General features: G+C 37.8%; 1 pseudogene; it reads right to left on the reverse strand.

Moving 5' to 3' along the window:
• Positions 1-23,196: 23,196 nt before the first annotated feature.
• LOC110307550 lies at positions 23,197-24,253 on the reverse strand (annotated as a pseudogene).
• Between the last annotated feature and the right edge of the window lie 269 nt (positions 24,254-24,522).

The raw sequence follows: 24,522 nt of genomic DNA on the forward strand, positions 1-24,522 counted from the left end.
TATAGTAATGAAGTTATTTTTGCCTCTGTGTTTATTGCACTGCTTAAAGGATACACAAAAGAAATACAAAATGCTATTTATTATGTAATGATAAATATAGCTTAATTGATTTTATATGTTATTTAAATCACGAATACATTGCTTCCTCTACATTTTTCTGTTTTTTTAAAGTCTTCAAGAGTTTGAAGTACTCTACATAGATGCATACAGTTCTGTTGTGTTGTTTAACTGACAGAGTTCATCAGATAATTTTTACATAGTTTAATCTGCACCACAGCATTTAGAAATCTAACTTTAGTTACTATCTCACACTGTTGTGGATAGCTTTGGGGCTAATTATATTTTAAGTTAATTCCGTTTTCCTTTGAGTGGCTGAGAACAAGCAATGAGTCAGTAAACCTGTTTCCCATCTTAATTTGTAAAATAAAGGAGAGCTGATGATTGGGCAGATAAATGGGAAGGTGGAGCAGAAGGTAGAGGGAGAGGAAGGAGAAAATGGAAAAGGATGCAGAGGAGGAGGAAGAAGAAAAGCAGAGCAGAAGCACATGGCCTGGAGAAACTGCAAGTTCTAAGGGGTCTCATAGATGTGGAAGATGGTAGTGTAGCCCAATCTAGGAGCACAGCATGTATTTATATTAATTGAGTTCTGTGTTCATTGCCTGGGCATATTTGGGTTGGAGATTTACCACAACGTCACACTCTTTTGTTTGAATGACATTTGACATTTCTTAATTTTTCTAAATTCTTCACACTTAGTAATTATATAATTAATTTTTATAATGCAAAGCAAATCAACCCTTGTATCTTCTCACTTTTTATTCTCAGCAATCTTGATTGCTGTGCTTCACTGAGATTTTTTATTTGCATGTACCTAATAACTAATGATGTTAAAGTCTCCTTGTGTTTATCAGCTCTTGGTTAAGCCTATTTACAGAAATCTGCATTCTTACCTATTGTATTCAATTATCTGTTATTGAATATGTATATACATATTTGTATGTATACATCCCACTCATAAGTCCATTATCGTATTATTATTTGTAAATACTTTCATTCATTTTAAAGGCCAGTGTTCAATGGTATTTTTGTACCATATTACAATATTTTTGTAATATTGACAAAATTTCACACATTTATATTTTGCTGTCATTGCTGTGCTTTTGGTGTACTATAAGAATTTAGTAATATATGGTCATGAAAATTTTCTTCTGTATTTTCCTCTGAAAGTTTGATTGTCAGTTGGCTTTAAGGTTTCTCTTTATTTCAAGTTACTTTTTGGTATCATGAAACCAAGGGTTTAACTCATTCTTCTGGTAGCAGATCACATTGTCTAATTATCTGGTCATTACTTATTGAACAAACTATATTTTCTGACAAATCTCAGCTCCACTGAGGGTAAAAAAGCCAAAGAAAAACTACTTTTTTAAAAAAGAAAATTCCTCTCTTTATCTGTCTATCTATCTATCTATCTATCTATCTATCTATCTATCTATCTATCTATCTATCTATCTATCTATCTATGTATCTATCTATCTAATTATTGGATATTTTCTTTATTTACATTTCAAATGTTTTCCCCTTCCCAGGTCTTCCATTCTTAACCCCCTAGTCTATCTTCCTCCTCCTGCCTCTATGAGGGTGCCCCTAATCACCCACTCCCGTCCTCCCTCCCTGGCATTCCCCTACACTGGCGCATCAAACACCCTTAGACCCAAGGGCCTCTCCTCCCACTGATGTCCAACAAGGCCATCCTCTGACACATACGTAGTCAGTGCCATGGGTCCCTACATGTGTACTATTTGGTTGATGGTCCAGTCCCCAGGGAACTCTGGAGGGTTTGGGCTGTTGACAATGTTGCTCTTTCCATGCAGCTGCAAAACCCCTCAGCTCATTCAGTCCCTTCTCCAACTCCTCCATTGGAGACCCTTGAGCTCATTCCAGTGGTTGGCTGTGAGCTTCCAATTCTGTATATCTGGCTCTGGCAGAACCTCTCAGGAGAGAGCTATTACCAGTTCCTGTCAGCAAGGACTTCTCAGCATCCAGAATAGTGTCCTGATTTGGTGGCTGTATATAGGATGGATGCCCAGGAGGGGCAGTCTCCGGATGACCTTACCTCTAGTCTCTTCTCCACACTTAATCTCCATATTTCCTCCTGTGAATATTTTGTTCATCCTTCTAAAAAGCACTGAAGCATCCACATTTTAGTCTTCCTTCTTCTTAAGCTTCATATGGTCTGTGAATTAAATCTTGGGTATTTCGAACTTTTGGACTAATAACCACTTACCAATGAGGACATACTGTGTTTGTTCCTTTGTGAACGAGTCACCTCATTCAGGATGATATTCTCAAGTTCCATCCATTTGCCTGCAAATTTCATGAAGTCATTGTTTTTAATTGCTAAATAGTATTCGATTGTGCCAAAGTACCACAATTTCTGAATCCATTTCTCTATTGAAGGATATCTTGGTTGCTTCCATCTCCTGGCTATTATAAATATGGCTGCTATGAACATAGTGGATCATGTGTCCTTTTTACATGTTGGAGCATGTTCTGGGTATATGCCTAGGAGTGGTATAGCTGGGTCCTCAGGTAGTACTATGTCCAATTTTCAGAGGAACCACCAGAATGATTTCCAGAGTGGTTGAACCAGTTTGCAATCCCACCAGCAACAGAGGAGTGTTCGTTCCCCTTTCTCCACATTCTCAAAGGCATCTGCTGTCACCAGTCTTTGATCTTAGCCATACTAACTGGTGTGAGGTGGAATCTTAGGTTGTTTTGATTTGTATTTCTCTGATAACTAAGGATGTTGAACATTTCTTTAGGTGTTTCTGAGCCCTTTGAGTTTCCTCAATTGGGAATTCTCTGTTTAGCTCTGTTCCCCATTTTTTAATAGGGTTATTTGGTTCTCTGGAGTCTAACTTAAGTTTTTTGTATATATTGGATATTAGCCCTCCATCTGATGTAGGATTGGTGAAGAGCCTTTCCCAACCTGTTGTTTGCCATTTTGTCCTATTGACAGTGTCCTTTGCCTTACAGAATCTTTGCAATTTCATGAGGTCATATTTTTCAACTCTTGATCTTAGAGCTTAAGCCATTGGTGTTCTGTTTAGGAATTTTTCCCCTATGCCCTTCTGTTAGAGACTTTTCCCCTCTTTCTCTTCTACTAGATTCAGTGTATCTGGTTTCATGTGGAGGTCCTTGATCCACTTGTACTTGAGCTTTGTACAGGGAGATAAGAATGGATTAATTTGTTTTCTTCTACATGCTGACTGCCAGTTGAACCAGCACCATTTGCTGAAAATTCGGTCTTTTTTCCAGTGGATAGTTTTCACTCCTTTGTCAAAAACCAAGTGACAAGTTTGTGGGCTCATTTCTGGGTCTTTAATTCTATTCCATTGATCTATCTGCCTGTCTCTATACTAAAACCCTGCAGGTTTTATCATGATTGCTCTGTAGTACAGCTTGAGGTCAGGGATGCTGATTCCCCAGAAGTTTTTTTATTGTTGGGAAGAGTTTTCACTACCCTGGGTTCTTTGTTATTCCAAATGAATTTGAGAATTGCTCTTTCTAACTCTATGAAGATTTGAGTTGGAATTTTTATAGGGATTTGCATTGAATCATTGATTGCTTTGGGCAAGATAGTCATTTTTACAATGTTGATCCTGCCAATCCATGAGCATGGGAGATCTTTCCATCTTCTGAGGTTTTCTATTTCTTTCTTCAGAGATGTGAAGTTGTTGTCATACAGATCTTTCACTTTTTGGATAGAGTCAAACCAGAACACTTTATATTGTTTGTGACTATTTTGAAGGGTGTCATTTCCCTAATTTCTTTCTCAGCCTGTTTATTCATTGAGCATTGAAAGGCTATTGATTTGTTTGAGTTAATTTTGTATGCAGCCACTTTGCTGAAATGGTCAGTTGTAGGAGCTTTCTGGTGGAATTTTTGTGGTCACTTAAATATACTATCACATCACCTGCAAATAGTGATATTTTCACTTCTTGCCTTCCAATTTTAACTTACTTTTGCTGTCTAATTGCTCTAGCTACAACTTCAATAACGATATTGAATAGATAGGTAGAGAGAGGGCAGCCTTTTCTAGTCTCTGATTTTAGTGGGATTGCTACAAGTTTCTCTCTATTTAGTTTGATGTTGGCTACGGGTTTGCTGAGTATTGTATTTTACTGTATTTAGGTATGGGCCTTAAATTTCTGATTTTCCAAGACTTTTACCATGAAGGAATGTTGAATTTTGTCAAATAATTTTTCAGCATATAGTGAGATTATCATGTGTTTTTTTTTTCCTTTGAGTTTGTTTATATACTGCATTACGTTGATGGATTTTCATATACTGAACAATCACTACATCCCTGGGATGAAGCCTACTTGACTGTGAAGGATAATTGTTTTGATGTGTTCTTGGATATGTTTTACGAGAATTTTATTAAGTATTTTGCATCAATATTCATCATGGAAAATGGTTTGAAGTTCTCTTTCTTTGTTGGGTCTTTGTGTGGTTTTGGTATCATCATAACTGTGACTTCATAGACTGAATTGGTAGTGTTCCTTCTGTTTCTATTTTGATAAATAGTTTGAAAAGTATTGGTATCAGGTCTTCTTTGAAGGTCTCATAGAACTCTGCATCTGTTCCAGGGCTTTTTTTAGTTTGGAGAATTTTAATGACAGCTCTGTTTCTTTTGGGTTATGGCACTGTTTAGATGGTTTATGTGATTGTTGTTTTACTTTGGCACCTGGCATCAGTCTAGAAAATTGTCCATTTCATCCAGATTTTCCAGTTGTGTTGAGTAGAGGCTTTTCAAGTAGGATCTGGCAATGTTTTTTTTAATTTCCTCAGTTTCTGTTGTTATATCTCCCTTTTCATTTCTGATTTTGTTAATTTGGATACTGTCTCTGTGCCCTCTGGTTAGTCTGGCAACAGGTTTATCTATCTTGTTGATTTTCTCAAAGAACCAGCTCCTGGTTTGGTTGATTCTCTATATAGTTCTTTTTGTTTCTACTTCAGCCCCGAGTTTGATTATTTCCTGCCATCTACTCCTCTTGGGTGTATTTGCTTCTTTTTGTTCTAGAGTTTTAAGGTGTGCTATTAAGCTGCTAGTGTATGCTCTCTCCAGTTTCTTTTTGGAAGAACGAAGAACTAAGAGTTTTCTTCTTAGCACTGCTTTCATTGTGTCCCATAAGTATGGGTATATTGTTCTTTTATTTTCATTAAATTCTAAAAAGTCTTTAAATTCTTTCTTTATTTCTTCCTTGAGCAAGTTATCATTGAGTAGAGCATTGTTCAGCTTCCATGTGTATGTAGGCTTTCTGGTGCTTTTGTTGCTATTGAAGAGCAACCTTAATCCATAGTAATCTGATAGGAGGCCTGAGATTATTTTAGTCTTCATATATCTGTTGAGCTCTGTTTTGTGACCAATAATATGGTCAGTTTTGTAGAAGGTACTATGAAGTGCTGAGAATAAGGTATATTCTATTAATTTAGGGTCAAATGTTCTATAGGTATCTGTTAAATCCATTTGGTCCTTAACTTCTGTTAGTTTCACTGTGTCTCTGCTCAGTTTGTGTTTCCATGATCTGTCCATTGCTGAGAGTGAGGTGTTGAAGTCTCCCACTATTATTGTGTGAGGTGAAATGTGTGCTTCTAGCTTTGGCAAAGTTTCTTTTATGAATGTGAGTGCCCTTACATTTGGAGCATAGATGTTCAGAATTGATAGTTCTTAGTAAATATTTCCATTGATGAGTATGACTTTTTTCCCTTATCTTTTTTGATGACTTTTAGTTGAAAATCAATTTTATCTGATATTAGAATGGCTACACCAGCTTGTTTCTTAGGACCATTTGCATGGAAAATTGTTTTCTAGCCCTTTATTCTGTATTATTGTTTGTCTTTGGCATTGAGGTGCTTTTTCTGCATGCAACCAAAATGATAGGCCCTGTTTATGCATCCAGACTGTTAGTGTATGTCTTTTTATTGGGGAATTGAGTTCCCTGATGTTAAAAGGTATTCCTGTTATTTTTGTGTTTATGTGGCATTCTTCTTTTGGGTTTTTTGAAAAAAAGATTACCTACTTTCTCCTTTTAGGGTGTAGTTTCCCTCCTTGTGTTGGTGTTTTCCATCTATTTTCTTCTGTAGGGCTGGATTTCTGGAACAATATTGTGTAAATTTGGTTTTGTCATGGAATATCTTGGTTTCTCCACCTATGTTAATGGAGAATTTTGCTGGGTATAGTAGTCTTGGCTGGCATTGTGTTCTCTTAGGGTCTTTATGACATCTGCCCAGTATCTTCTAGCTTTTATAGTCTCTGGTGAGAAGTTTGCTGTAATGTTACTTGACTTTTTTCCTTTACTACTTTTAATAGTTTTTCTCTGATTTGTAAATTTGGTGTTTGGGAGGGATATCTTTTCTAGTCCAGTCTATTTGGAGTTATGTAGGCTTCTTTTCTATTTATGTGCATCTGTTTCTTTGACTAGCGAAGCTTTCTTCTACAATCTTGTTGAAGATATTTACTGGCCCTTTAATTTGGGAATCTTCATTCTCTTCTATGCTATTATCCTTAAGTTAGGTCTTCTTATTGTGTCCTGAATTTCCTGGATGTTTTGGGTTATAAGTTTTTTTGCATTTTCTTTGACTGTTGTGTCAATGTTTTTTATGGTATCTTCTGCACCTGAGATTCTCTCCTTCTATCTCTTGTATTCTGTTGGTGATGCTTGCATCTATGACTCCTGATTTCTTTCCTAGGTTTTCTCCAAGGTTGTCTCCCTTTGTGATTTCTTTATTGTTTCTATTTTCATTTTTAGATCCTGGATAGTTTTGTTCAGTTCCTTCACCTATTTGTTTGTATTTTCCTGTAATTCCTTAAGGAATGTTTGTGTTTCCTCTTGAAGGGCTTCTACCTGTTTAACTGTGTTCTTCTGTTTTTCCTTAAAGGAATATTTGTATCCTTCTTAAAGTACTCTATCATCATCATGAGATGTGATTTTAAATCAGGTCTTGCTTTTCTGGTGTGTTGAGATAACCAAGGGCTTGCTGTGGTGGGAGAACTGGGTTCTGTTGTTTCCAATTAGCTTTAGTTTCTATCATGACCTAGCCTTTCATCACCTGGTTATCTCTGGTGTTAGATGGTCTTTCTGTATCTGTGGTTTGTCCCTCCTGGAAGCCACTGTGTACTCTTTGGAGATCAGTTCTTTCTGGGAGGTTTGGGCATGGAGAGCTGTGGTCAGCTCTGGGGTGCAGACAGAAACCAGAAGGATCCTATTCTAGGCCCTTCCTCCTGTGTCCCTCTTGGGCTAGGAATTTGAAGAGAAGTGGTGATCTCACCTGAGCTCACAGTCTTGTCTGTACTCCTGGGAGCCTAGTTCTCTCCTGGAACTATTTGGGTGTGGAGTCCTGTGGCACAGGATTGGCTCTGGATGCAGACAGAAACTGGAAGATTTAGTTTGGTTTTTAATTGGCATAATCTCTCATTATTTTCTCAGCCTTGAACTATCACTTGTCCTCCTCCTTAACACAGCAAAAGAACATCTAATGGGGATCCATGCGTGGACCATTCATCTCTGGAATGCTTTAGCCATGGCCAGTGCCTGTCTGTAGTTTATAGTCCAATTCCCCAACAATAGTCAGCAGCAGCTTTGAATGAAAGTTCAAGGATCTAGCAGTTGCTCAGTTCCACCGTGCAAGCAGGCAAAGAAGAGAAAGCAGACAAACTACTTTTTTGATGACATTTTCTGACATCATTGTACAGATATCAGTCGACTACACACACACACACACACACACACACACAAACACACACACACACACACACACACACACACACTAAATGTTTCTAGATTCTTCATTCTATTCTGTGATCTGCATGTCTATGGCAACTCTCTATCTCAGACTTCTCATTACTCCAACTTTAAATTCTTCACTTCCTTTATGAAGTTTTCACACACATATTTTATGACTTTAGGGTGATAATGTGTAGAAGCAATTGTTGACTTTAATTCTTATGACATATTCATGTATACATGAAATCTATTTCTGCATATTGTTATTTTTCTGCTTTGTGCTAAACTTGGAATTTTTAAACAAATTCTAATGGTATATTTGAACATGTATCTGTGCTCTGGGAGTCACTATTTCGAAGATCATGCCATCTGTACACAGAAGCAGTTCTACTGTTTCTTCATAATACAGACTTGTGTTTATTTTCTTATTGAATTCTAGGGGTAGAACCTCTACTATAATTTTTAACTGTGTGAGGACCACCACTGTATTGTTACTAATTCTGAAGAAAAATATTTAGAATTTCATCGTAAAATATGGCATCAATAGAAATTTGTGGGTACTTTTTATTATAAAAGGAAAGTTAACCTTCATTTTTTTATTAGAAATGGGTTTTTGATTTTGTCAGTTTTGTTAATGTTTAAGACAATGGACTGTTGAGAAATCACAGTTGTAAAGAAGGCAAACTCTATGAAAGACTTGTTTGGCATGTTGAAATATTTGAACTGTATTTTAGCAGGCAAAAGGAAGACCTTTTTCACAAAAAGAATGATATGACTATATCAGATATGACTATCTCACTGTGTGTGTATGTATATGTGTATGTATATGCATATATACATATATATACATGCCACACACATATACATATATGTGTGTATATATACAGAGAGAGAGAGAGAGAGAGAGAGAGAGAGACTTACTCACTATATAGCATGTGTGTGTGTGTGTGTGTATATATATATATATATATATATATATATATATATATATAGAGAGAGAGAGAGAGAGAGAGAGAGAGAGAGAGAGAGAGACTCACTCACTATATAGCCCTGGCTGTCAGGCCATGGACTCACAAAAGTGGCAGAATTAAAGGTGTGTGACACTAAACCTTGTCATATAACTATATTTTGCATTAAAATATTTTCATACAGTATTCAGATATGTTGGGTAAATCTGGATACAGAAGATCATTTTGGATGTCACTAGAAGGTAGTAGTTTTGGTTCATGTGATGAAGTGATAAAGATACAGTAAATATGAACATACTTGATTGAAATCTAGAGCTACTAATAGCATAAAATTAAGATGACTTGGAGACTCATGAAGGCACAGAATTTGTTGTTATCTTTAATTTGAAAAGGAGGATTTTCTTTTGTTGCTATCAGACAGACTTGAGTCTGTTTCTGTTGTAGAAAGGACCAGTCATAAAAAGAGGGACAAAATGTCGAATAAGGCAGTTGGCAAAGCAGAGGAATCATTGAGATGAGGAACAGAGAGTAGTGTTCATTATTCTCAGATGAGAGGCATTTCCTCTATGTCAAGCAGGCACTGAGTGCACATTTGAGACTTAGAAGAAGCCTAGACTCCATTTTCAAGGCCTTAGGGAAGGGAGTGACAAGTATAGAACAAGATGGATATGTCACTTCCACTGGAAAATTACTTGAGTGCCTGCCTGCTTAGCAGTGCTCATCCTTGTAGAGCTCTTGTATGGAAACATCTCTGTCTTTGTTAAATATGTGATGCTCTGAGAGGAACACAGTGAGACCTATGTAAGGAAGAGATAGCCTAAGGAAAGAAGAGACAGCCTGAATACCACTAAAATACATAAGAATAGGTCACAGGAGAGTAGCAAAGTGGGAATGTAAATTGAAAAGATTACCAATGACTGTTAATGCTACTATTAACTGATGGAAATTATTCCTTTTGGTGATGCAAGTCTTTGCTACTACAGGGCATCACCATGCAGCTATTGGTTGCCCAGATGTGAGAGCAGGAAAGGTGATGACTAGATCCAAGGTTGGGGTTTTGCTAACTTATAGCAATAGCAGGCCATAGAAATGTGTGTTTAGAATGGGAAGGGAATAATTAAAAACTTTACTGAATCCTCTCTTATAGGTCTTGACAAGAGGCAGAGAGGGTGGACACATGAATAATTCATATCATAAATTGGAGGCAGACATGCTTGGAGACAGGGCCAAGGTTTGTGTTTGGTTCTGGTTGGTTGTACTGTCTAGATTAATGCACACTATATAGAATTAATAACATACACATGAAGACAGTACTGTATTCCAAATATCAGATGGGAAAATAATATCTTAAAAATTTGGAGTAACTTGTGTAAAGTCTTATGTAGATATTAACAAAAACAACAAAATGTGTCATAGTCATTTCCTGTATCAGGCATTGATATAGAATGTTATATTCTATATATTTTATTTTATCTTACTTTATTATTATTTCATACTAGGGATTGACCTGGAGCTCCCCACTAGTTAGAAAAGTGATCTATCATTGAGTATTACCTCAGCCCACAGTCAAAGTTTTCAAAGCTTATAAAATCATTAGAAATTATTATCACAACATTAGAGAGGAAACACAAACATTTTAGTAGTTATTTAGCAGTTTTATTGTGCAGCAAGTTCTAGGACCTAGAGTACATGTCAAAATGGGTTTACCATAGCTGCTTTTTGCTAAAAGCTTCTTGGTTTTGCCCATGAGAAGTAAACCTGATTTAAGGACTTTTAAAAGACATTATATTTAAGACTTTTTGAAAAATCTGTCTTCCAAGAATATTAATCAAGATCTCAATCTGTGCAAAAGTAAATTTAGACAAAATGACATAGAAGAAATAGAACTGAGATTCATATTATATCAGTAGAAAATAAAACACACCATTTGAACCAGATACATGTAAAAGTAGAAAAATATAGAAACAGAGAAGGAGATGATCAAATGTTAGGACACTGTGGAGAGAGTCTTGGTTACTTTTTTCCTATCCATGACTTTATAGTCACTTCTTCCCACTGAGTAAAATGGGCACTTTGAGTTCTTTGTGAGAATGATTACATTTTTCTTACGGTGTCAGCTAAAATATAAGCATTTTGCAGGCAGGAATTCACAGCAGAAGCTTTTCCCATTATTGTTCCCTTGAATATCTGAAATGAATGCTCGTTTGATTATTATCCTTTTCAGTAGTCAACACAGCCTATGATAGTTCTTCCATTGATCCCAGGCCTGATATTTCTTTCTCTTCAATAGTCACTTCTACAATTCCTAATCTGTGAAAAAGACTTAAGGAAACTGTTCACCTGTCTCTTGACAACAGCACATTACAACATAATTGTGCTGGAAGAAATTCACAGGAGGATGACAATTAGCTGTGAGTTTCTGTATAAATCCGTATTTGATGCAAATAGTGACCACAATGATGACTTTATAAATAAAATGCAGAAAATGAAAAAAAAAAAAGAAAGAAAAAAGAAAGAAAGAAAATGCACAAAATACCATAAATGCATTATTTTTTCTTATCAACAGTTTAAGGAAAGAAAAATCTGTATGGCTGTTGATGAAATTTAGAAACTTTCACCCATAAGTTCATCGTATCTCCCTCAGCTTCAGTCTCCTGTCAGTGCCACACCATCTTCAAAGAATCGCCACAATAACCAAGCCATCCAAATAATGACAGTAGTCTGTAGGAATAATCTATCATGATGCTATAGTAAACCAGCTCATGATATCTCTTCATTTAGAAAACATACACCTTTAGAAACAGACACTAAGGTTATATTTGCTAGATTTTTGATGCTAAGATCAGTGCAAACAGTTAAGTCAATGAAGCCTACTTAGCTTTTGACAAAGATGTTATTGGATAGTTGATTCCCAGTGGACTGAATGAATGGCTGCAGCATGGAGTCAGAAAAGTTTTTCACTTGCCTAAGTGCAAAGATACTGCACATGTACAACACATGTAAGTAGTCTATTGTAAATCAAAAATGACCAAAGCATAGGAGCAAAATACCCTAATATCCAAGTTATTGCAAAGGTCACAAACAAATGAAATATGTAACTGTCCAAGTATTGCCTTTTCTAACAAAACATTTGGTGACTTTATGGAAGATTAGTATATGATTTCCATGAAGTGGAAAAGAGAGTAGATTTTTCTTTGTATGTTTGTGTAGTCCATGCACACAGGGAGCTCACTAGACTAACCTCAAACTCTTAAAACTCTTCCTGTTTCAGATTATTGAATGCTAGCATTACAAGCATGAGCCAATGTGCCAGACTCAAGAGTAGGAAGGTCTTTATTTCCTATAGTGTATACATAACACAGTCTTGTAATCCATTCTGATTGGTAGAATTTTAGTTCTAATATACTCTTATAATTAATTTTAATGTATCACAATAAAAAAAAGTATTTTACAAATCTAACACATGGGCAGAATCAGTATGGAGCTATCTATTATTTGGGCAGCATTGAGCTTTGAAGGTAAGAAGATGGATATAACTTCCTGAAGGATGTACATGCTCCACTATCCGAAGGGGCCACCTCTGCATACCCTGTCTTAACTGATACCCATCTGGCTTCATTTATTCCTGGGTGGCCATTGGAATTTAAAGTTTTTGATTAAATGGAATAAACAAATAACCTGGGTATTTATTTTTGCAATACCAAAGTGTACAGTGCATGGTAAGCCCTCTTTTTATATTATAAGTAAATGCCAGGGATGCTAGAACTACAGTTTGGGATTTTAGAGCATTCTATCAGTAACATAATCTAAATGGGGATGATTTTCACAATTCTCTCAAATGCTTAAATAAGTAGGAAAAAAGAATGGGGGGGGGAGTAAAAGGCCACAGGATATTTAATTAGGCAGAAAGAATTTCTGTCACCCTGACAGAAGGAGGGAAAGGGGCACAGTGTCAGGTAGGAGGCTTTCTACTCACTGACCAAGTGATTGACCAGAAAGCTCCTGTGATCTGGAGCTGGCAGCAGCACATCTTCCCATTTGCACATGCATGGAAACACTTTTTGTTGAAGCTCCTTGAAAAGACTTAGTGTTTATTGTTTACCTGTCATTCTGTGAAGCCACACACAGACCGTTTAGGTTACACCTAATGACAGTTTCTCATTCATTGTATAGTTTAACATTTCTTTCTATTTAGCTCTTGTTATGGTTTAACAATGCCTTTCATTTATTGGAAATGTAGACAAGTTTGAAATGTGAGTGCACTGGTAAGACAAACACACATCATTACCTTTCCTCTCCTGTTGTGCAGCCCTTTGTGAAACCTGCCAGGGAACAGCAGATACTGATGCTTAGGAAGCAGCAGAGAGGGAGACATGGCTTCAGAACGCCCATGCACTGCATTGGTATTTCTTTGAAAAGCATCTTCTAGTGGGATAAGGTCCATCAGATGGAGGCCCTAGGTGGTCTGTCAAGTTACATGGTGATAATGGGGTCTTTAACAAGAATGTTCTTGAAAATATAAAGTCTCTGAGGAAATACAGACTCAGCCTCTTTTCCTCTCTGGTGATTTACCCAACTATATAGTTTTTTAATCTTGAAGACTGTAAGAGAGCACTCTGTATTTTATCCAAACACAAATGAACTAAAACAAGGCATTAGAAGAATGGCTTTGCTACTCATACTCTTGGTATAGGACATTACTGCAAGATAACTAAAGAAATGTTTGTGTGCCTGCCTTCAGAAATGTTTGACATTCTTGATCCCTTATTATATTCCACTATGGATGGGGGAAAAAAGATGCCACATGTTTAGTGTCCAGACAGAGGTCATGATACCCAAACAATAAATGCAAATATACTTCAGGGACAATCTGACATGACTGATACTGGAAAATTGTTACCATCAAGATGGGAAATAATGAAAGTGAAGGGAAGGTACATTTAGCTAAGTTAGTTCTGATTATCAGCAGAAATTTGTAGAGTAGCCATGGCTTTCCTGACTACCTGCCATGTTACAGCATAGAGGAACAACCTTGTCTAAAAACCACATTAGAAGATGAAAAGATAGAGGACAAGGAAGGGGCATGATGAATTAAGGAGAGCTTAAGAGAGAAACTTGAAGGCCACCAATCCAAGGTGAGGCAAAAAGGGAAGAAGGTTTTTTGTTCAAAGCTAGTTAAAACTACTGTCTAGATGAAAATAAAAATAACAAGTGATCTCTGATCTATTGCATGAGACTTTAACTAATTTGAAATATATAATATATTAAAGTTTTCATTATCTATTTTCCCTTTTTAATATGTGTGTGAGCATGTGTACACTTGGTATGTGTGTGTGTGTGTGTGTGTGTGTGTGTGTGTGTATCTATATATCTATATCTAGAACTATGCATGTGGAGCTAAGAGGTTGACTTCAGGTGTAATTGTTCAGGCATGATTCACCATTTAAAATTTTGCTCATGCTTCCTATTTCCGTCTGTACCCAAAGCTGACCCTGTGCCACAGGTCTCCATACATAAATCCCACTGGGAGAGAGCTGTTCTCCTAGGAGTGCTGACACACCTGAGAGCACAAGTGAGACCACCACATCTGCTCAAATTCCTGGCCCAAGAGGGACCCATCCAGAGCCATCAGGACACAAGAACCAAGGAACAGCCATGGACAGGAGCTTTCCAGTTTCCTTCTGCACCCCGAAGATGACCCTGTGCCATAGCACTCCATACCCCAATTCTACCTGGAGAGAGTTGATCTCCCAGGAGTGCTGACACACAGGCTTACAGGAGAGACAAGCCACAGTCAGAGACAACAAGAACAGCTAGCACCACAAATAACCAGGTAGTGAGAGGCAAGTGCAAGAACATAATTCACAGAAACTAAGGCTACTTGGCATCATAAGAAACTAGTTCTCCCACCACAGCAAGCCCTGAATACTTCACACCAGAAAAGCAAGATTCTGATTTAAAATCACACCTCACAATGATTATAGAGGACTTTAAGAAAGACATAAATAGCATCCGTAAAGAAACACAGGACAACACACGTACACAGGTAGAAGCCCTTCAAGAAGAAACACAAAAATACCTTAAAGAATTACAGGAAAACACAATCAAACAGGCAAAGGGCATGAACAAAACCATCCAAGATCTAAAAGTGGAAAGAGAAACACTAAAGAAATCACAAAGGGAGACAACTCTGGAGATAGAAAACCTAGGAAAGAGATCAGGAGTCATAGATGCAAGCATCACTAACAGAATACAAGAGATAGAAGAGAGACTCTCAGGTGCAGAAGATATCATAGAAAACATTTAAAAAACAGTCAAAGAAAATGCAAAATACAAAAAGTTCCTAACCCAAAATATCCAGCAAATGCAGGACACAATGAGAAGACCAAACCTAAGGATAATAGCTATAGAAGAGAGTGAAGATTCCCAAATTAAAGGGTCAGTAAATATCTTCAACAAAATTATAGAAGAAAACTTCCCCAACCTAAAGAAAGAGATTCCCATAATCATGCAAGAAGCCTACAGGACACCAAATAGATTGGACTAGAAATGAAATTCCTCTGGTCACATAATAATCAAAACATCAAATGCACAAAACAAAGAGAGAATAGTAAAAGCAATAAGGGGAAAAAAGGTCAAGTAACACATAAAGGGAGAGCTATCAGATTTACACTAGACTTCTCACCAGAGACTATGAAAGTTAGAAGATCCTGGGCAGATGTCATACATACCCTAAGAAAACACAAATGCCATCCAAGGCTACTATACCCAGCAAAACTCTCAATTAACATAGGTGGAGAAACCAAGATATTCTATGACAAAACCAAATTTATACAATATCTCTCCACAATTCTTGCCTTACAAAGGATAATAGGTTGAAAACTCCAACAGAAGGAAGGAAACTACACTCTAAAAGAAGCAAGAAAGTACTTGTCTTTCAACAAACCCAAAAGGAGATAGCTACACAAAACATAATTCCACCTCTAACAATAAAAATAACAGGGAGTAATAATAATTATTCCTTAATATCTCTTAACATCAATGGACTCAATTCCTCAATAGAAAGACAGACTAACAGACTGGTTATGTAAACAGGATCCAGCACTTTTTTGCATACCAGTCCTACATCCAATAGAGAGGTAATATCCAATATATACAAAGAATTCAAGAAGTTAAACTCCAGAGAACCAAATAACTGTATCAAAAACTGGAGAAGAGAGCTAAACAGAGAATTCCTAGCTAAGGAAACTCAAATGGCTGTAAAGTACCAAAAGTTCAACATCCTTAAACAGCAAGGAAATGCAAATCAAAACCATCCTGAGATTCCACCTCACACCAATCTGAATGGCTAAGATCAAAAAAACTCAGGTGACAGCAGATGCTGGCAAAAATGTGGAGAAATACTCCACCACTGGTGATATGGTTGCAAGCTGGTAAAACCATTCTGGAAATCAGTCTGGCAGTTCCTCAGAAAACTGGACCTATTACCACCTGAGGACCCAGCTATACCACTCCTGGGCATATACTCAGAAGATGCTCCAACATGTAATAAGGACACATTTTCCACTATGTTCATAGTAGCCATATTTATAATAGCCAGAAACTAGAAAACAAACAAACAAATGTCCTTCAACAGAAGAATGATACAGAAAATGTGGTACATTTACACATTTGAGTACTACTCAGCTATTAAAAACAATGACTTTACAAAATTCCCAGGCAAATGAATAGATCTAGATAATATTATCCTGAGTGAGGTAACTCAGTCACAAATGCTATGTACTCACTGATAAGTGGATATTAGGCAAAGAGAGTGGAATAACCATGATATACCTCACAGACCACATGAAGATCAAGAGGAAGAATATCAAAGAGTGATGCTGCAACAGAGGTAAGTAGCAATGGGGGATGGGGAACTGGGGGTAGCAACCAGAAAGTCCCAGATGCCAGGAAAGCAAGAGCCTCCTAGGACCCCATGGGGGATGACATTAGCTGAATACCTCACAAAGGGAAGGAGAACCTGTGTCGACCATATCCAGAGGTTAGGCATGGCCCCCGAGTTGAGGATGGGGCCAACCACACATCTCCAAAATTTTATTCCAGAATTTGTTCCTGCCTAAAGGAAATAAATGGACAAATCGTGGAACAGAGACTGAAGGGAAGGCCATTCAGAGACTGCCTAACCTGGGGATACACCTGCCTAGTGTAGAGCAATGCCTGGCTGGTGAGGTGGGTGTGGGTGAGTGGGTGGGGGAGCACCCTTAGAAAAGCAGAGTAAAGGGGATGGGATAGTGGGTTTGCAGAGGAGAAACTCGGAAAGGGAATAACATTTGAAATGTAAACAAACAAAATATCCAATTTAAAAAAAGAGAGAGAGAGGAAAAAAATATCTCCATCAGGTTGGCCTACAGGTGGAGAAATTTTCTTGATCAATGACAGATGAGAGAAGGTGCAGGCCACTGTTGGAGATGCTGCCGCTGGACAAGTGGACTTAGGTTTTATAGTTTGAAAAACAAGGGCAAGCTGAGAGAGACATGAGATCAACCTAGTAAACAGAGTTCCTCCATGGCTTCTGCTTCAGTTCCTGCCTGTGTTTCCTATCTTAAGTATTAGACTTGTAGATTTTTAGATTTGCTTTTGTCTGACTGTAACTGATCCCTGGTTCCCCTCTCTTGGAATAAGAGATAGCTTGGTTTTCATTGTGCAAGAAGTATCCGTTGAGAAACTTTAGACTTTTAAAGAGATATTGAATATTAAAGAATTGAAATTTAAAGTTGAATTTTTAAAGACCACGGGGCTTTTACAAGTTGGACTGCAGTTTATATTGTGGTATGAGTATTAGCAACAAGTCTTGAGGGTAAACAGAGAAGGAAAAAGTTATGATTTAATAGGGATGTGCTTTTGTGTCATGGTAACAAGGTGTCAACTATGTTAGTCATCTTTTTGTAAATTTGACAAAAACAAAGGTGATTCAAGAAGAGAGAACCTCAATCATGAAAATACATCCATCACATTGGCCTCTAGGTAGGTCTCTAGGACATTTTCCCTGAATTGTGACTGATGTGTAATGTACCCAGCATACAGTAGGTGGTGCCATAACCGAGCAGGTAGACTTGGATGTATAAGAAAGCAACCTGAACAAGCATGGGGTGCAAGCCAGTAAGCAGCAGTACTAAATGGTCTCTGCTTCAGTTCCTGACTCCAGGTTCCTGCCTTGAGTGCCTTCTCTGACTTCTCATCTTCTCATGATAGAATATAAGGTGTAAAATGAAGAAAACCCCTTTCCCACAAAAACAAATTTTGTTCATTTATTTGTTGAGAAAAAGTCTCTCATGAGCCTGGGGTCCACCAAGTAGGCTGGGCCAGCTGGCCAGTGAGCTCCAGGGATCTGCCTGCCTCTACCTTCCCAAGTTAGGAATTATGAGTGCACTTGCTTTCTAGACCAGCTACTTTGTGTGAGTTCTAGGGGTAGGGTTCGACTGGGGTCATTATGCTTAAAAGGCAAATGGCTTACTAATAAGCTGTCTCCTCACACAAGCTATGTTTTCATTGTTCTTCGTTTGCTTTTGCTTTTTTTAATGTTTGTTTCTTTGTCATTTCAATGAAATTACAGGATGTTTAGACATACTTTGTATATTTTCTTAGTTTTTGAAGGTTAAAAATCAGTTTAATTAAAAGTTCTTTAATATGAGCTTATGTTCTTACAAGTTTGCATATACTTGAGAGTGATTGTAGAAAACAATCTGTCTGATAAATGCAGTAAAATCACCACCACATAATGAAGGAATTACTCACTCTGGTGAAGATGATCAATGGAAAAATGCTGATTGAAGACAGAGAAGTTGAACCAAACAAAATCCTCTTGCTGTATGCCAGAGAAGCTGTGGCAAAGGGAAGTCTAACCTGACTTTCTAAAGAGACCCCTGCTGTATCCAAAGATGAGTCAATCTGAATGCCTGTCAGGTCAACAGCCTGGGAAACCAGAATACCAGACTACTAGGTTGCAGCCAAATATCAGCCATTCTACTCTACACCTTGACTTTTCATCTTCAGTTGCCAGCAACCCAAAAGGGATTGGATAATGGTTGAGGGTAAGGTGAGTACAGAAGTTGGGTGGCTTGAGAGTTGCAGGTTGAATAGGAGTCTTCCTTTAGAATGATTCCTTATTGTCTTAACCTTTTGAGGCTATGTGATTGTTTAAATGTAACCAAGCTCCATTGCTTAAGATAATACGAGATGGTTTTGTTGTTGTGCTGAGAATGTTTTTCACACAGTGCCCTTCATAAGTTTTTTTTTACAAGCTATTTATGTAAAAAATTATAAGCAGCATAAAATTACATTTAATTATATATCATGTGTTTTTAGCATATTTGCTACAAAGGCAACTAAAAGAGAACTGTTTATACATTGACTTAGACAAAGGGCATCTAAAAAACAGCTGAATGATCTAGGAGATGATATACTGACATCAAAGGACCTGGTGAATTAAGCAATTTGTAGGTTTCCATGTGGTCCAAAGATGGTAGTCAAAAGTACTTAATTTTCTTCTGTTTCTTGTCTAATTAGAAAGAGCTTCTTTGTCCTGGCATATTCAATAGGAACCCCCATTTTCAGCATTCTGCAGTCCACCTGTGAAACTATCTGTGAACAGGAACGTTGACTGCTGAACACAGCTCAGATGTCCAAGAACAATATCTCATTCCCTGGAGCCATGTAGGCACGAAAAGGATATCATAAGGAAATGATTAATGAATTCCAGATACATAGCAACAATGCCTGCACAAATCCTCACAGAAGTTTTGGAGATGAGATGATAATACCCTACTTTTGACATGGCAAAATTTTCCTGTGACAGTTTGTGTGTAATGATTTGAAGTTCCAATCCATAGCCTTTCTAACTACATCTTATTTTACTACATACCTATGATACTACATCATCAGATAACCACAAGGTTATCTGATCTACTCCAAGATTTTCTGGTTCACATTATTTGTGTTGTAAAAGAACATAGTAAGAAGTGTAAGACCTCAAAAGGATAAATAAATAACTTCATCTTCTAGGAACTGAATCTCTTATCAAACATAGATGAAAGGAGTTTTATCTGAAATGTGGAAACTTTAACAAGGTTCTTTCATTTCTGCTTGTGGAAAACTCAGAAGAAATACATGAATCTCTAGGGCAAAGCTCTTGCTGATCTTAGTTAAAGTTGTCTAATAATCTCAAAGGCCACATGCCACAGTTATACTTTATTATTTAATTCTGTTTGGACTGCATGTGGCAAGGTGTACAGCTTGATATGTCAAAAAGGAGTTTCTTAACTGCCAGACTGACTGGAGAATTTGAGAGCTCTTAGCATCATGAATGGAACCTATTACTTGAAAGAAAATATATTGCTGCAGGAATTTTACACTAGCACATTAGAACAAATTGTTGTCTCGGGCATTGTAGTTAAGTAAGAGTGCTTGGCTGTTAGAATAGATATTCCAGGGCAATGAGCTCAGGAACACCCACTGCTGAGGGCCTGTACCTTGGTGAGACTCCTTTGGGGAAAACGTAACAGAACAAATTAAGCTCATGGTATAATGGCATATCCTCTAACCCATTTCTTATTTTAGAAATGCTTAAAATTATTAATTTACCTAAATACCATGGGAGACAGATGCTCAACATTTTGCTAATTGCCCAAAGAGTTGTATTCTAAAGCTGGAAACCCCAGGTGGTCCCACCTCAATTCTGAATGGCAAGAGAAGTGCTGTGGCTGTTCCCTTCAATTACCCAGCAGAACTCAGAGAAAGGGAGAGATGCTTGATCACTTTTTTACTACCTAGCTCTCCATTACTTCTTCAGGATCATGTCAAACAAGATTCAAACTGACTGGCTGAACAATGTCAGCAGGGCTTTTAGAAAAAAAAAAAGCAGAAATGATTCTTTTATATTTAACAACGTCCTCGCAGCTGAGTTTCTGAATTGACACTTAAGTGAGGGTATGGGAGCCTATAACATAAATAGAATTCCAAGGCTTAGTTTAGTCAAATCTCTGTCAAGTGGAGTCCCATTTCTTACTTTTAAATCCCCCTTTTCTTCCCAATAAGAAAGATTTGGAAGAAAGAGGCCTGGCTGTAGGTCATAACTCCTATATAAATGTTATTATGAATGTTGTTCCTTTAAATCTGGAAAACTGGAAAAATCGTAGATATAAAACTCTGCAGAAAATGGAGATTTTTGTCCTGCATCTATAGGCAAGCTGCAACTACCTTGAAATGTAAAAGTCTTCAGGAACTCAAAGTCTTTAGGGCCTCTAAAACTAATACCCTTTTAGAGACACTGACATATTTACTGAAAAATATAACACCAAAAATAAAGTTCTTTGCCTTGCTTTACACCCTGGAGTGTGATAAATTTTGGGGGCAGTGGAATAAGCCAGTCCTTGGTTCCTGAGAGGATTAAGCTCAGCATCAAATGTCATTGCAATTTTAGTACTCAATCTTTTGGCCTTTGGAGTAACCATTTGTTTTGTAGAGTACATGATGTAAACTCCTCTGAAATGTTATTAATACATTTAACCACTTCCTATAATTATTTCAATCATGTAAAGAACATTCTTGTTTTCAAAGATTGCCATTCCGGTAAGGGACAATTTACAGCCAACATGTAACTCAACAGGAAGCCAAGAGAGCAATCACCAGAGGAAAGAGATACTCAGGCTTCTCCAAACTACCACATAAAAGGATTTCTTGGGAGTTAAATACAGTAACAAAAGGACATAGGATTAGTCATACTGGATTGGATGCCTTAGCCCACTATTCTTTCTCTGGAAAGGAAGTGCCTAATATTCTATAGAAAATAGGAAGGTTTTGCAATATATTTGGGGATATATTCCACTAGTTCCTTTTTTTTAAAGGGAAAGGTTTATAACATTTCTGTATAGAGAAAAATGGAAATGCATAAACTGAATTCAAAGTTCTAAAAGTAGCCAATATTTAGGTTCTATGTCTGTGAATATGGAATTCCTGTGCACAAGGAATGATCAGGTTATCATTTACTTCTATATTAAAGAATTATTTCCTTTTTGTTCAGTAATCATGGAATATCACAAAAGAACATATCTTCTCATTTTCATCATCTACTGTAAACTATCAAGTGTGATGATAGAATTCTCTCTTGTTTGTACAGTCTGTGCTAGCTTGGGGAGGAAAGGTTGCCCCACTTTGATTCCATCTCCCCAATATACAGACCTCTGTGGTATCCACTGGATTCCAATTTAATGTAGGTCCTGGGACATATCTTACAGAAAGGACCAGAAAAGAAGCTGAATACACCCACATGGTAAATTTAGAACACGGTTAAATGCTGCATGAAGTTCACAGGCACATAGCTTTCCTTGCTTGCTCTACTCTTTGGAAAATGATGAGTAAGTCCACCATAATGAAACTTATTTTATTAAAAAATTCCATCTCCATCACCCTGAGTGGCTAAAATGCTAAGCCTATGGTTGGCCTGTTGTTGGGCAACAACAACCTAGCAGCAATATATTTTCTTTTGAATTAAATTCAAAGACCATTAAAAAATCGAGGAGATGCATGCTTTACAAAAGTTTTTATGTCTGTTTTTGTTTAGTTTCTGAAGCATATCTGTATAACTGAACTTTTACCTTTCTAATTATGTCTGTATTTATTTTGTATTTCACAAATCCATGAGAAATTTGGCAGCATAAATTTTAAAAATATAAACATCTCTAAAACATGTTTGAAACAAATGCTCCTTTCAGTACCACTGAGTATCGAGGACTCTATAAATTCCGGTAATATTTAGGTGGAACAAACAGACCCCTTGAAATTTATTGTTGTCTGAAGTCTCTGATACCTAGGAGAAATGGCTTAGTGGTTTAGAGTGTACACTGCTCCTTATAAGCTTGATTCTCAAAGCCCATGTGAGGAAGCCCATAAGCACTTGTAATTCTAGATGCAGTTCATGCAGCATGCAAGTGTTTATGGCCATCTGCACCTATATGCATGTACCCACATGTGGATATAAACAAAAGAAAAATACATCTTAGAAAAAGACTTTTAAGATGGTGATCATCTGCACATCCTTTGCTCTTAACATCTTCCTGTCTCATTATCCAGGCCTCCATAATCTCCCCTTTCTTCTGCATTAGGTGCAGAGAAATACTTCGTCTACTCCCTTTTGTCTATTCATTGCTGTGATTTTGCTGTGTTAATTTTTTTGTGTGTGTGAATGCAGCAAACTTTATTTGTGGTATTCAAGAGAGTAGGGAGGGTTCTCTAGGCCCGTCCTGTTACTATGGGGGTCTGAGATGGAAATTGCTAGGGAGATGATCATTGTTGGGAGCCGAGTTGGGATAGGGACTCCTCAGCAACCGAGAGCATCCCTTCTGCTCTCAGTGTCTTTGCTGGGGTGGGTGGTCCAGGGTTTCTTACTCCTTGGAGACCATGTAGGCCATAAGGTCTACCACTCCATTGTTGTAGCTGTATTCATTGTCATAACAGGAAATGAGCTTTACAAAGTTGTCATTGAGAGCAACGCCAGCGCCAGCATCAAAGGTGGAAGAGTAGGAGTTGCTGTTGAAGTCTCAGGAGACAACCTGGTCCTCAGTGTAGCCCAGGATGCCCTTCAGTGGGCCCTCAGATGACTGTTTCACCACCTTCTTGATGTCATCATGCTTGGAAGGTTTCTCCAGGTAGCATGTCAGATTCACAATGGATACATTGAGGGCAGGAACATGGAAGGCCATGCCAGTGAGCTTCCCACTCAGCTCAGAGATGGACTTGCCATCTTGCACAGCCTTTGCAGCACCAGTGGATGCAGGGTTGATGTTATGGGCAGCCCCGCAGCCATCACTCCACAGCTTTCCAGAGGGGCCATCCACAATCTTCTGAGTGTCAGTAATGGCATGGACCATGGTCATGAGCCCTTCCATGATGCCAAAGTTGTCATGGATAACCTTGGACGGGGTTGGGGGGAGGGGGCTAAGCAGTTGGTGGTGCAGGATGCATTGTTAATAATCTTGTCAGTTGGTGGTGCAGGATGCATTGCTGACAATCTTGAGTGAGTTGTCATATTTCTCGTGGTTCACACCCATCACAAACATAGGGGCATCATCAGAAGGTGATGACCCTTGTGGACCCACCCTTCAAGTGGGCCCTGGCCTTCTCCATGTGGTGAAGATGCCAGTAAGTAGACTCTGTAATATACTCAACACCAGCTTCACCCTATTTGATTTTAGTGGGACCTCGCTCCTGGAAGATGGTGATGGGCTTCCTGTTGATGACAAGCTTCCCATTCTTAGCCTTGACTGTGCTGTTGAATTTGCCATGGGTGGAATCATACTGGAACATGTCAACCATGTAGTTGAGGTCAATGAAGGGGTCTTTGATGGCAACAATCTCTACTTTGCCAAGTGGAGAGCAGAAGGCAGCCCTGGTAACCAGGCACCTAATACGGCCAAATCCATTCACACTGACCTTCAACATTTTGTCTACTGGATGAGGCTGGCACTGCACAAGAAGATGCGGCTGTCTCTGGAACAGGAGCAGAGAGCCTGCTGTGTTAATTCTTAATCCATGATGAATATACCCATTCTTCAAGATGTCCTAAATAATAATCATTTCTTTCAGCAAAATCTCCAATTTGTTTTTCTGAACACTTGTTATTTTTACCATTAACAAATTTTTAAATTAGAGTGGGTTTTTTGTTTTGTTTTGTTTTGTTTTTTGTTTTTACTTATTTACTTATGCCATCT

The sequence above is a fragment of the Mus caroli genome, chromosome 13, assembly GCF_900094665.2.
Source record: "Mus caroli chromosome 13, CAROLI_EIJ_v1.1, whole genome shotgun sequence".
Lineage (NCBI taxonomy): Eukaryota > Metazoa > Chordata > Mammalia > Rodentia > Muridae > Mus > Mus caroli.